Raw genomic sequence first — 14,261 nt, 5'->3', positions numbered from 1 at the left:
GGCAACACCGCTCACCATACACCCTCAGCACAGCTGTGGCAAACACACAACATTCGAGGACGTGTAATGAGGACCAACTATATAGTATGCCATAGGCTCCATGGAAACTGTTTCTATCAGCCCTCATCTCTACCTCCATAAGGATCTTGTGCTTTCCTCATAGCGGCCTCTCCAGCAGTAGTTGCCGTGCCCATATTATTTGTCTCCTCCTTCGTCTTGCTGGCCTAACTGGAAGGTCTCCCGGTTCCGAATCATCCAACAATAAGAGAGCAGCAATAATCTGGAGATCCTTGTGGTCCATCTTGTTTTGTTGCGTGTGTGGGACTGAAAGGTTGACGTCACACCTTCGCCCTGTGATGGAACTCATCTCTGAAGCGGATGGTCGTCAAGTTTGTGACGTCACAGACGGTGACGGCGGTGACGGTGATGGACTGATATGAACATCTAACTGACTGTCTTCAGCCTATTTCTTATCGCCGCAATGTCGAATCTCTTGCTATCTTTTATCGCTATTTTCACGCTAATTGCTCTTCTGATCTTGTTAATTGTATACCTCCCCCTTTTCCCGCGGCCTCGCTGCTCTCATCCCTACTCTGTCTACCTCTCTAATGCAAGAGTTTACCAGTTTTCTCAATCCTTTATCCCTCTCTCTGGTAAACTTTGGAACTCCCTGCCTGCTTCTGTATTTCCACCTTCCTATGACTTGAATTCTTTCAAGAGGGAGGTTTCAAGACACTTATCCTCCATTATTTGGTTCTTTTGTTTGAAACTCTCTATGGGACTAGGCATTAAGCGGACCTTTTTTTTTTATACAATTTTTGTTGCCCATGGCTAGTGGCCTTCTTGCATGCATGAAAACACACACACACACACACACACACACACACACACACACACACGCTGCAAATGTGTTGCCAATACATGTTCGTGGGATGGATGCACGTGTGGATGCACCTTAAGACCAATCTTACTAATACAGTGGGGTATGACATACTTGACTTATGACCAATGCGCTATCAGATCCATTTTTTTTTCTGCTTTACAGCAGCTAAAACTTAGCATATGACCAACTTGTCACATGGGTAAGTGCAATATATATATATATATATATATATATATATATATATATATATATATATATATATATATATATATATATATATATATGACTTTACTGGTACATTTGATAATGGTATAAACTTTGTTATACAATGCAGGATAAAAGGTATTGTTTTATAATCGTTTTACTTAATGTAGTTTTCAGTAACGAAAATGTTTTCTAAATAAAGTCTTGCCATTCAACTTATTATTATTATTGTTTTTTTTTTTTTTTTTTGCTTCCGATGGTGATTTTGGAATGAATAATGTTTTTCAGCCAAGTACACTAATGTAGTTAGCGAGCTCCGATCTTGCGTTGCGGGTGCACAGGCTAGTCAGGGAGCGCCTTTTACTTAAGTCCTCAAAACAAGCATAACAAATGGGCCTTGACAAAATTGACTTATTGGCATCTCAAGTGCATCTCTCTCCCTCACTCTTGCCATAGCAACAGTAACCAGCATTAATTACTATTGCCTTTAGTGATGAGTAATCGGCTTTTTTCTAGGGTTGAAACGCATTTTGTTCTGTTCATTTTACGGTGCTTGTAGTGAAGAGTGCGAGACAGTCACACTGATATCAATATACTACTAGAGATAAAGATACGCAGACTGCACTGCTTATGAAGAGAAAGTACAATGGCAGAACGAAATTTTATAATTAATGATTAAAAAATATAATCAACTTTTTTGCTCAATGTTTCTGTCTTCATATTAAGAGGAACTCATTTACCATATGGCTAGCTACTTTTCCTGTTTATTAATAAACAAACCAATGTCAGAGTGGTCACTATCCATGCCTGTCATCTCGAATGCACTGATTAAAAGCAACTCTAAGCTAGGGTTGCCATGACAATGGACGATTGCTCTTTTCAATGGCTCTTTAACAAGCCACACCAGCCAATGAACAGCACCCTCACCAGCAAACCGCGGCGGTAATCGCTGTGTGAACGCCTCAGTGCATATCCATATATTCCTAAAAAAAAAGGGACATTGGCTATGTAAGGGTAAACTTGGCAATCTTTCTGCGAATTTATTGTAGGTGATAAGCAGCATCTTATTTTGATATCTACTGTCTTCTAATGGGTCTCTCTCTCTCTCTCTCTCTCTCTCTCTCTCTCTCTCTCTCTCTCTCTCTATATATATATATACATATATTGTTACACCAGAGGTATGGGTGCGGGTGGCAGCACTGTTGGAGGTGGCAGCACTGGGAGAGGCGGGAAAGCAGAGAGAGCGGAGACGCGTGGCCCGGGAGGAAGCCAGCATGTGAAAAACGCTTTGGAAGCGTTTCCCTGCCTGTTGAGTGCCCTGTTGAGTGCCTGTCGTGCCCTGGGAGACTTGTGGTGCCCCTGTGAACTTGTAAAGCAGTGTACTTGCGGAGGATTTGTCAATAAACCTAGGAAATAGTGCCCCGGCTTTGTGTGTGTGTGCCTTGTCCCGGCGTTCAGAGTGTGATTTATTTGAGGCCCCGCTGCTCTAGTTTCTCGACCCGTGCCCGTGTGGATAACATGCCCGCCCGGAGTGAGGGGTGGGTGCAACAAGTGGTGTCATAGAGTGGGATCCAGGGAGCAGTGAGTAGTGAGAGATGGTGTGTCATCATGGAGTCACAAGATGGCCGCCATGATGGAGCCGAGAGCAGCTCGAGTGAAGTTAAACCGAGCTAGATGGACTTGATTGCTGCCATGCTGACCGGTATGAGGCAGGAAATGGCAGTGGACCGTGAGGCACAGGCTCAGAGGGCACGTGAGGAGGCTGAAAGAACCGATCAGCTGGCACGTGAGCAGGCTGAAAGGACCGATCAGCTGGCACGTGAGCAGGCTGAAAGGACCGATCAGCTGGCACATTGGCAGGCTCAACGGGTGGACGACCAGGTCCGCCATCTTGAGGATGTGCTACAGAGCAGCCTCACGTCCTTGAAGGCGGAAACACAGCAGTACACCGACCAGGCTTGTGACAGCGTCAGGAATGAACTACTGGACAAGGTGCAGACTCTGTAAGGTGAGGTCCAGGGCCTGAGGGAGGAGGTGAGGACGGAGAAGTAGCGGCGCGAGCTGGCAACAGCGCGCATGGAGGAACAGGCGGCCCCACGTGTTCTGGCGGGAACTGCTGTGGTGGCGGACCTGCTGGGGCCTGCCTGGGGCTCTTGGCAAGAACCCTCGGCTCGGGGGCCTTGCAGCGTAGTGTCAAAACCGGTAGCTGCTTCAGGGGGCTGGTGAGCCATCGGACTCCCTCCCTTGAGCCTGGCTGGTGGCAGGGTGGGGCTCAGTCAACCCCTCCCTTCTGCCGCCATCACCCCCTCCGTCTCCCTCCCCCGGCCGCCCTGCCAGCTGCCTGCATGAGTGAGTTGTGTTCTCCACCCCTCAGTCTTTCAGCTTCCCGAAGTCTGGGAAAACGCAGGCTGGTGGAGTACAATGGGAAGGTAACCTGGGAGGCTTACGTTGCCCAGTTTGAGATGGTAGCCTCTGCTCAGGGCTGGAGCGAGGCTGAGAAGGCGCTTCAGTTGGCAACAGCGCTGCGAGGCCCCGCTGTGGAGGTCTTGGGGCACATGTCGCAGGCCCAACGCGCCTGTTATGGATGTGTGGCAGAGGCCCTTCGGCGCCGCTTCGGGCACCACCACCGGGCCGAGGTGTACTGGGCTCACCTGAAGAAGAGGATTTGGGAGTGGGTCGAGACGCTGTCCCAGTTGGCGCAGGACCTGGAGACATTGGTAAGAAGGTCGTATCCCGCGGCCCCACAAGAAATGATTGTGGTGCTGGCCCGAGATTCCTTCATTGACGCCCTAGATGACCAGCAGCTACAAATCTACGTCAAGCAGGCGCACCCTGGGGACCTGCAGGTGGCGCTGGCGAGGGCCTTGGAATTTGAGGTCTTCCTGATGACGACCAGCGGCCAAGGGGCAGCCGCCCAACCCCGCCGTGACCTCCAAGGCCGGAAGGTGAAGGTGGAGAAGGAGCCACCATCGAGGAAGGCAAGCCCAGTTTTCGTGGCTCATGTTGGGGCTGTAGCAAGAAGGGCCACAGATGCAGTCGGTGCCTGAAGGAACGAAGGACGCGTTCTCTCGACCGGCTGGGTTCTGATGCCTTTCAGCCTTGCTGCAAGGACTGCAGCAAGTCTAGCCACTGCTCCAGTGCCTGTCCCAAGCCAAAGGAAGTGGTGCAGGCGGGAAACTCGGACAGGCTGGAGAAGGGGGCCGAACCCCAGCCGTCCTCAGTCCCTGGGCCCCACCTTGTGTAAGCTGCCACTGGACAACCAGCGCAATGCAGGTGGAGGGCTCAGTGGATGGGAACCCATGCCGCCTGACAGTGGACACCGGGGCTGAGAAGACTGGTGTGGCCTGATATGCTGGTCGTCACTCGAGTCCCAGACACGCCACAGAGGCTGTGTGGCATAATGCGGCACTGTGTGCAGCTCAAGGGCCCAGTGGATGTTCATATCAGCGTGGGCAGCGCTGTGGAGCAGCTGCCGGTGTACGTCGCCGACTTGGACGAACCATGTCTGCTGGGGCTCGACTACCTGACACAGAGCAAGGCTTGTTTCAACCTTGGATGGAAGCTGGTGAGGGTGCATGGCCAAGAAGTGCCCTTGCTTCTGGAGGTCAGCTGTGCGGAGGTAGTTGTGGCTGAGAGAGTGCACCTTGCCCCTAGGATGGAGGCCAGAGTCCGGTGTCGACTGTCCAGAGCGATGTGTGGATCAGAAGGCATGGTGGAGCCCACCAAAAACCTACGACTGGCTGGAGGTGTGGCAGCCAGGCGGAGCCTCGTTCAAGCGGGGGAGGAGTTAGTTACGGTGTTGGTAGCTAACCTCTCTGATGAGGCTCGGAAGGTGCCCGCTGGGGCCAAGCTGGGCACTTGTGAGGAAGTGGAGCGCCCTGAGGAGACGCAGAGGTGGCTGCTTTTTGGCCGCTACCCGACTTCCTGGAGGATTTGGCTCTCTGGAGTGCCGCTACCCTGACGGAGGCGCAGACGGAGAAGGTGCGCCACACCCTGGCTCAGTATGTGGACATCTTTAGCAGGGGTGACATGGACCTGGGCTGCACGGGGTTGGTGAAGCACAGCATCAACACAGGAAGTAGTGCGCCCATCACGAGCCTGCCCCGATGTATCGCGCCAGCCAAGCGAGAGGAGATGCAGTGCACCATCAACGAACTGGCAGTGCAGGGGGATGATTGAGCGGTCGGACAGTCCGTGGTCATCAGCGGTAGTCCTAGTTAAGAAGAAGGGCGGCATGCGGCGTTTCTGTGTGGACTACCGGGCGCTGAATGACGTGACTGCCAAGGACTCTTAGTGCTCTTACACACGAGGACACTAGTGTACGCCACCGGTGTCGGACACTAGTGTCCTTGCTCAAGACACCGCCTGGCAACTAGTGAGCCACTCACACACCTCAGTCGGAAGAATGGCGGGAAACGAAGAGCTTCTACTTGTTGCTTTGCTGGCCAAAAAGAAATCGAAGAGGCGCTCTGTAGAGAGGAAGGTGCATGTACATCCCATATTGTCATCAAGAATGAACACAGGAGCGCATCATACACTTTTCAATGATTTGTGTGCTGATGAAAAGAAGTTTTTCAACTATTTTCGTATGAGCAAGCCGTCATTTGAAGAACTTCTCAGCTACGTCAGGAGAGACATCACAGGAACTACCACAAACATGAGAGAATGCATTGCACCAGACGAGAAGCTTGATGTAACTTTGAGGTAAGCCTTATATAACTAGTTGCTGGTACTTTTTGCGTGGACATACATGATAAAAAAATACTAGATCTATTAATAAGACAAAAAAAAATTGATCTATTAGTAATATTTATTTCCTTACAAGTACAGTTCTATTTAGTACAAACAATGAGGTGCTTACTATGCAAGAAATAACTAATTATCATTCATATGGTTGCTGATGTCAGACATGGCTGGTGATGGTGCTGGTGTAGAGTTGTTTGTAGATTAGTGTTGCTGCATTGAGGAATGTTATTCAGAGAATTATGATAACCCCCATGAACTGCTGGTTGCTGGGCATAGTGGAAAACTGGTGATGGCTGTGGAGGCTGGTAGATGGGAGGTGCCTGATGCTGAAAGTGCTGTGGCCATTGTTGGTACACCTGTTGAGCCTGGTAAATGGTAGCAATAATATCCTGCTTTTAGCTTCAATTTTCTGTCTGCAGGTACCTTGTGCAGTTCTGTTACTAAGGATAGTAAGAACATCCTATCCTCGTCGTTTTCATTTGTTGCCTGTTGATTCTCACGCAATGCTTTTTTCTTGAGGAGTTCAATGAGTTCATCATCAGTACTTTTTGTTTTCCGAGACTGGTTATGAGAACGTTTTCCAGGACGTTTCTCAGTCTCCCAAGTTTGCATTTCCTGACCTAGCTCTTGGGAGTCTTCATGTTCATTATCCTGATTAGTCTCTTCATCCATACTGCTTGCAGTGTGTTTGGAGACAGTTTCAAGAAAACGCAGGGCTTCAAAGTAGACATATTGCTTCCGTCCACAGGCACCTGATCCACTCTTTTCTTGCTTCTTCTTCAACAGATCTCTGGCATAGCAGGATCAGATTCCCTTCCACTTCTTCTGAACAACAACCACTGACAAAGAGAAATCATAAACATCAGAAATACGATTTGCAAACTGTACAACGTCAGTATGTGTGTGTGTGTGTGTGTGTGTGTGTGTGTGTGTGTGTGTGTGTGTGTGTGTGTGTGTGTGTGTGCTGCAGTCACAATTAACCTATACCTACTTTTTTAAAATTTTTTGCTACAGGTATCTGGCCACCGGTGACACCATGACTGATCTCCAATACCAGTACAGACTAGGCGTATCTACCATCGCGAAAATCATCCGGGAAGTCTGCAAGGCTATTTGGGAAAGAGTGAAGACAGTTTGTTTTCCTGATGTGACAGAAAGACTTTGGTTGGAAATTGCAGCTCAGTTTTACCAAAAGACTGATTTCCCTCATTGTCTTGGTGCCTTAGATGGGAAACACATCAGGGTAATCAAACCAGAGAATAGTGGCTCTTTGTATTATAATTACAAGAACTACTTTTCGATTTTGCTTCTTGCTGTATGCGATGCATCACACAAATTCATATTTATTGATGTAGGTGCATATGGGAAGTCTTCTGACTCAACTGTGTTCAAGGAGAGTAAATTTTTCAGGAAACTTGAAAATCAAACCCTGAATGTTCCTGCTCCGCAAGAATCGTACTCAGGCTTTGGAACACCCATGCCTTTTGTATTTGTGGCTGACGAAGCTTTTGGACTATCCCAACACATTGTGCGCCCATATGCTGGTAAATTTTTGAGTCAAAAGAAACGCATCTTCAATTATAGACTTTCACGAGCCCGCAGACTCATTGAATGCTCATTTGGAATCCTTGCAAACAAATGGCGCATCTTCCATCGACCACTCAATGTAAGCCTATCACTGGCAGAGGACATCATCAAGGCGTGTTGTGTTTTGCATAATTTTGTAAGAGACAGAGATGGCGTTCGAATTGAGGATACTTTAACCGTGGAAGGGCTCTTTGATATGGAACCTGCTGCAGGGCCAACTTCAAGACTTGCCAGCCATTTGAGAGACAAATTTGCGGACTACTTTGTCAGTGACCAAGGTGCACTTCCATGGCAGTTACAACGTATCTAGACAATGGTGTGGGTGGTGACATGGTGTGGTGGTGTGGGTGGGTGGTGGTGACAAGGTGTGGCTGATGACATGGTATGGTGACGTGGGTGAATGGTGGTGACAAGGTGTGGGTGATAACGTGGTGTGGTGGTGTGAGTGGGTGGTGGTGACAAGGTGTGGGTAGGTGGTGGTGACATGGTGTGGTGGTGTGGGTAGGTGGTGGTGACATGGTGTGAGTAGGTGATGACATGGTGTGGTGGTGTCTGTGTGGTTGGTGACAGGAATGGGGTAACTTTTGTGTGTAATAATGAATAAACTTGTATACGTAAGCACAGTAGATTCTTTACTTACCTTGTGAACATGTAATGAAACAGAAAATAAAAATAAACATAAAGGACTTACGTATTTCTTTCTTTTCTGAGAGGGGTTTCTCTTCAAAATCAGGAATGAGTATCACCATTATTGCATTCCAGCAGTTCTGCTTTTCTATTTTATTTGCATATCCCTCACAAGATGGGTCCCATAGTGCTGGTAGTTTTTCTATTTCACAAAATTTAATGAGGTCCTCCGTGTTCAGCTTCTCCTCCACCATCTTCGAAATTGTCCTTGATAGGCCGTCTCCTTCCATCATGGGATGATGGTGGGTGTCAAACTGAGCATGAGAAGCTGGCCAGTGGGCAGCGGTGGCGGACACTGGTGGCTCCGTGTGAAAGCTTCCATTTAAAACAATGCTTTGCAGTGAGTTGCGGCAACCGTCAGTGTCCGCCACGTGTTGCGGGAGCGAGACACCTAAATATCTGTTGCCCGGAAGTTGTCTGCTTGGGACACAGCTGTTGCCTCGTGTGAAAGGCTCCATTTGATAGATAATATGGGAGGCAACTAGTGTCCGACACCGGTGGCGGACACTAGTGTCCTCGTGTGTAAGGGCACTAAATATATATATATATATATATATATATATATATATATATATATATATATATATATATATATATATATATATATATATATATATATATATATATTTTTTTTTTTTTTTTTTATGTAGGAAGGATACTGACCAAGGGCAACAAAAATCTAATAAAAAAAAAGTGCCCACTGAAATGCCAGTCCCATAAAAGGGTCAAAGCAGTGGTCAAAAATTGGTGGATAAGTGTCTTGAAACCTCCCTCTTGAAGGAATTCAAGTCATAGGAAGGTGGAAATACAGAAGAAGGCAGGGAGTTCCAGAGTTTACCAGAGAAAGGGATGAATGATTGAGAATACTGGTTAACTCTTGCGTTAGAGAGGTGGACAGAATAGGGGTGAGAGAAAGAAGAAAGTCTTGTGCAGCGAGGCCGCGGAAGGAGGGGAGGCATGCAGTTAGCAAGATCAGAAGAACAGTTGGCATGAAAATAGCGGTAGAAGACAGCTAGACATGCAACATTGCGGCGGTGAGAGAGGGGCTGAAGACAGTCAGTTAGAGGAGAGGAGTTGATGAGACGAAAAGCTTTTGATTCCACCCTGTCTAGAAGAGCAGTATGAGTGGAACCCCCCCCCAGATATGTGAAGCATACTCCATACATGGACGGATAAGGCCCTTGTACAGAGTTAGCAGCTGTGGGGGTGAGAAAAACTGGCGGAGACGTCTCAGAACACCTAACTTCATAGAAGCTGTTTTAGCTAGAGATGAGATGTGAAGTTTCCAGTTCAGATTATAAGTAAAGGACAGACCGAGGATGTTCAGTGTAGAAGAGGGGGACAGTTGAGTGTCATTGAAGAAGAGGGGATAGTTGTCTGGAAGATTGTGTCGAGTTGATAGATGGAGGAATTGAGTTTTTGAGGCATTGAACAATACCAAGTTTGCTCTGCCCCAATCAGAAATTTTAGAAAGATCAGAAGTCAGGCGTTCTGTGGCTTCCCTGCGTGATATGTTTACCTCCTGAAGGGTTGGACGTCTATGAAAAGACGTGGAAAAGTGCAGGGTGGTATCATCAGCATAGGAGTGGATAGGACAAGAAGTTTGGTTTAGAAGATCATTAATGAATAATAAGAAGAGAGTGGGTGAAAGGACAGAACCCTGAGGAACACCACTGTTAATAGATTTAGGAGAAGAACAGTGACCGTCTACCACAGCAGCAATAGAACGGTCAGAAAGGAAACTTGAGATGAAGTTACAGAGAGAAGGATAGAAACCGTAGGAGGGTAGTTTGGAAATCAAAGCTTTGTGCCAGACTCTATCAAAGGCTTTTGATATGTCCAAGGCAACAGCAAAAGTTTCACCAAAGTCTCTAAAAGAGGATGACCAAGACTCAGTAAGGAAAGCCAGAAGATCACCAGTAGAGCGGCCTTGACGGAACCCATACTGGCGATCAGATAGAAGGTTGTGAAGTGATAGATGTTTAAGAATCTTCCTGTTGAGGATAGATTCAAAAACTTTAGATAAGCAGGAAATTAAAAGCAATAGGACGGTAGTTTGAGGGATTAGAGCGGTCACCCTTTTTAGGAACAGGTTGAATGTAGGCAAACTTCCAGCAAGAAGGAAAGGTAGATGTTGACAGACAGAGCTGAAAGAGTTTGACTAGGCAAGGTGCAAGCACGGAGGCACAGTTTCGGAGAACAATAGGAGGGACCCCATCAGGTCCATAAGCCTTCCGAGGGTTTAGGCCAGCGAGGGCATGGAAAACATCATTACGAAGAATTTTAATACGTGGCATGAAGTAGTCAGAGGGTGGAGGAGAGGGAGGAACAAGCTCAGAATCGTCCAAGGTAGAGTTTTTAGCAAAGGTTTGAGCAAAGAGTTCAGCTTTAGAAATAGATGTGATAGCAGTGGTGCCATCTGGTTGAAGTAGAGGAGGGAAAGAAGAAGAAGCAAAGTTATTGGAGATATTTTTGGCTAGATGCCAGAAATCACGAGGGGAGTTAGATCTTGAAAGGTTTTGACATTTTCTGTTAATGAAGGAGTTTTTGGCTAGTTGGGGAACAGACTTGGCATGGTTCCGGGCAGAAATATAAAGTGCATGAGATTCTGGTGATGGAAGGCTTAAGTACCTTTTGTGGGCCACCTCTCTATCATGTATAGCACGAGAACAAGCTGTGTTAAACCAAGGTTTAGAAGGTTTAGGACGAGAAAAAGTGAGGAATGTACGCCTCCATGCCAGACACTATCACCTCTGTTATGCGCTCAGCACACAAAGACGGATCTCTGACACGGAAGCAGTAGTCGTTCCAAGGAAAATCAGCAAAATACCTCCTCAGGTCCCCCCAACTAGCAGAGGCAAAACGCCAGAGGCACCTTCGCTTAGGGGGATCCTGAGGAGGGATTGGAGTGATAGGACAAGATAAAGATATGAGATTGTGATCGGAGGAGCCCAACGGAGAAGAAAGGGTGACAGCATAAGCAGAAGGATTAGAGGTCAGGAAAAGGTCAAGAATGTTGGGCGTATCTCCAAGACGGTCAGGAATACGAGTAGGGTGTTGCACCAATTGCTCTAGGTCATGGAGGATAGCAAAGTTGTAGGCTAGTTCACCAGGATGGTCAGTGAAGGGAGAGGAAAGCCAAAGCTGGTGGTGAACATTGAAGTATGATAATGACTCTGTAGTCGTAGCCAGATGGTGGAAAACTCGGAAGATTCAAGAGCGTGGGCACGAGAGCAGGTTAAGTCATTGCGCACATAAACGCAGCATCCAGCTTTGGATCGAAAATGAGGATAGAGAAAGTAGGAGGGAACAGAAAAGGGGCTACTGTCAGTTGCCTCAGACACCTGAGTTTCAGTGAGGAAAAGAAGATGAGGTTTAGAAGAGGAAAGGTGGTGTTCTACAGATTGAAAATTAGATCTTAGACCGCGAATGTTGCAGAAGTTAATGAAGAAAAAGTTGAGGGGGGTGTCAAGACACTTAGGGTCGTCGACGGAAAGGCAGTCCGACCTGGGGACATTTATGGTCCCCTCCCCAGATGGGGACTCCGAGGTTGGTGTAGGAGTCGCCATGATTTTAAAATTTTTGAGTGAAGGGTGTGTGTGTTATTAGGTGCTTGTAGTTTTGTGTGGAGGAAGAGAGTTGTCTTTAGAGGGCAGGCTGTGACTACCCCCTTGTGTTGTGAGACACAAAGGGAAACGTTCAGTGAGGTCACAGCTGGGTTTAATGATAAGTTCACAGCACCCCTTGAACAGTGCTTTAGACCTCACTGGGAGTAATTATCGTTTCGGCATATATATATATATATATATATATATATATATATATATATATATATATATATATATATATATATATATATATATATATATATATATATATATATATATATATATATATATATATATATATATATATATATATATATGCTGTAACAAAGGTTTCTGGGGATATTACTACAGGTGAAAGTACAGGTTAATCTAAGTCGAAAATGTCTTATGCACATATGCATTTTGAGACATTGTTTAGCCGTGGTTTGAAACTTAAGTGTGGCCTGGTGACAGATATAATGGATGGACCATGCAGGTTTCCATGGCGTAATGTGTAAATTTGGATGTTCGTTGGTGAAATTGGGAATTATTCAGTCATGATTTCTATAAGTTTTGGAGGTTTACAGTATCCCATGACGAGATGAGTGAAAGCAACGTACAGGTGATTTACCGATAAACATTACACAATGATAGTGTGGATGTAATAAAGGACAAATAAAATAATAAGCTGCTTGGCACCATGCATTGCCTGCCTGGGCATGGAGGGAGAAAGAGCGAGGCTAGCAGCAAATCAGCTGATTGCTAGTCAGTCACACACAGTTCTCCCCTTAAACTGTAACACTGAATACGAGCAGAATGTATTGCTTAACTTGAAGTAAAGTGGATTGAGGGGACATGGTGTTTCTCCATCATGGTTACCCACCTGGCCCTGTCATTGTATTTGTCACCAAGCCACATTTTAATGGCTAAACAATGCCTTAAAATGCTTATCTGCATAGAACGTTTTTTGACTGAGATTAACTTGTATTTTCATATGTGGCAATATCTGCAGAAACTCGCATTACACCCTGTATGTGTGTGTGTGCGTATTTATTAATTTATTTTTTATATACACCTAAATGACATAAGTAGACGAGGATAACTATAACATAACTAATAACGTCATGTTTGGACAAGTTATATTTCGAGTTGGTCATTGTAGGTTTCAGAAGAGACGCCTGTTCTTGATGACAAAGATATTCGAAAAACGTAGTGCATGTCATTTCAAAGTTAACTTGAACACAAAACTCGCCTTTAACGAAATTCCATTGCTCACTGGAATTGCTAACATTTTCGAGATAGTTCTGACTATATTAATTTTCTTACAGGTTTAGAAGGATACTGTTAACTTCTGACTTAACATGCAATGCTAATCTGTTTTGCAATTATCCATCTGAGTGACAATTTCATCGTACAGTCAACTGGAGCATACAGAACTTTGGCAGCACAATCTAAGTCTTGATAACTCAACTACTTATCACTCTTCAAGTTAATCAATTTTTGTTTTTTTTAAGAGGTGAGTTTTCTTAATCATATCACATTTTCCAGTTAACACAATGCACGCTGGTAAACGGAGCTTCTCTCGAGAATTAACCTTTCTAGTATGAGCTCAGGTGCTTTAACACTTCAGTTACTCTTGCTGCAAAGAATCTCATCCAACACAACTCCGTCGTCTTCTACTGTTAAACAAATCAGAACATCGCCTTGCCAGTCTGCTAACTTGTACCTTATTTGGCATGTACTAAAAATGTCTACCTAGGAAGCGAAATTTGTAAAGAACAACGACTATGTTATTTCTGATAATAAATTGATGATTATTCGTTAGATTTCAAGTATTCGAATACAAATGAGATTATGGTTTCTAATAATAATGATTCGAATATGAATACGACTACGGAATAAAAATACGCCATCCCTAGTCATTATAAGCTGTAAATAATGAGCAGCTAATGTGAGCGCCATCAAGAGCATTTTAAATGTGGCACTTGAATTGGTGCTATGTGACAACTTTGCCAATTACAATTTTTATGGCTTATAATTTAATTTTATATGTTTATACTTATTTTATATTACTATGAGACTAGCTGGTGCATATTATTGGAAAAGAAAGACTATATATATATATATATATATATATATATATATATATATATATATATATATATATATATATATATATATATATATATATATATATATATATATATATATATATATATATAAATGTGGCGCTTGAATTGGTGCTATGTGGCAACTTTGCCAATTACAATTTTTATGGCTTATAATTTAATTTTATATGTTTATACTTATTTTATATTACTATGAGACTAGTTGGTGTGCATATTATTGGAAAAGAAAGAATATATATATATATATATATATATATATATATATATATATATATATATATATATATATATATATATATATATATATATATATATATATATATACATAGATTCGAGGTGTGTAGTACGTGCTGCGACTCGAGGGCATGTAGGCCAAGGAGAGGCAGTGTTTGTCGGACGCTCATGTTCCGTTGCCTTATGTAACGGTGTCACATAATA

Source organism: Scylla paramamosain, chromosome 14 (assembly GCF_035594125.1).
Source record: "Scylla paramamosain isolate STU-SP2022 chromosome 14, ASM3559412v1, whole genome shotgun sequence".
NCBI classification, from domain to species: Eukaryota; Metazoa; Arthropoda; class Malacostraca; order Decapoda; family Portunidae; genus Scylla; species Scylla paramamosain.
The sequence above is the reverse complement of the archived record's forward strand: the minus strand, read 5'-3'. Positions refer to the sequence as shown.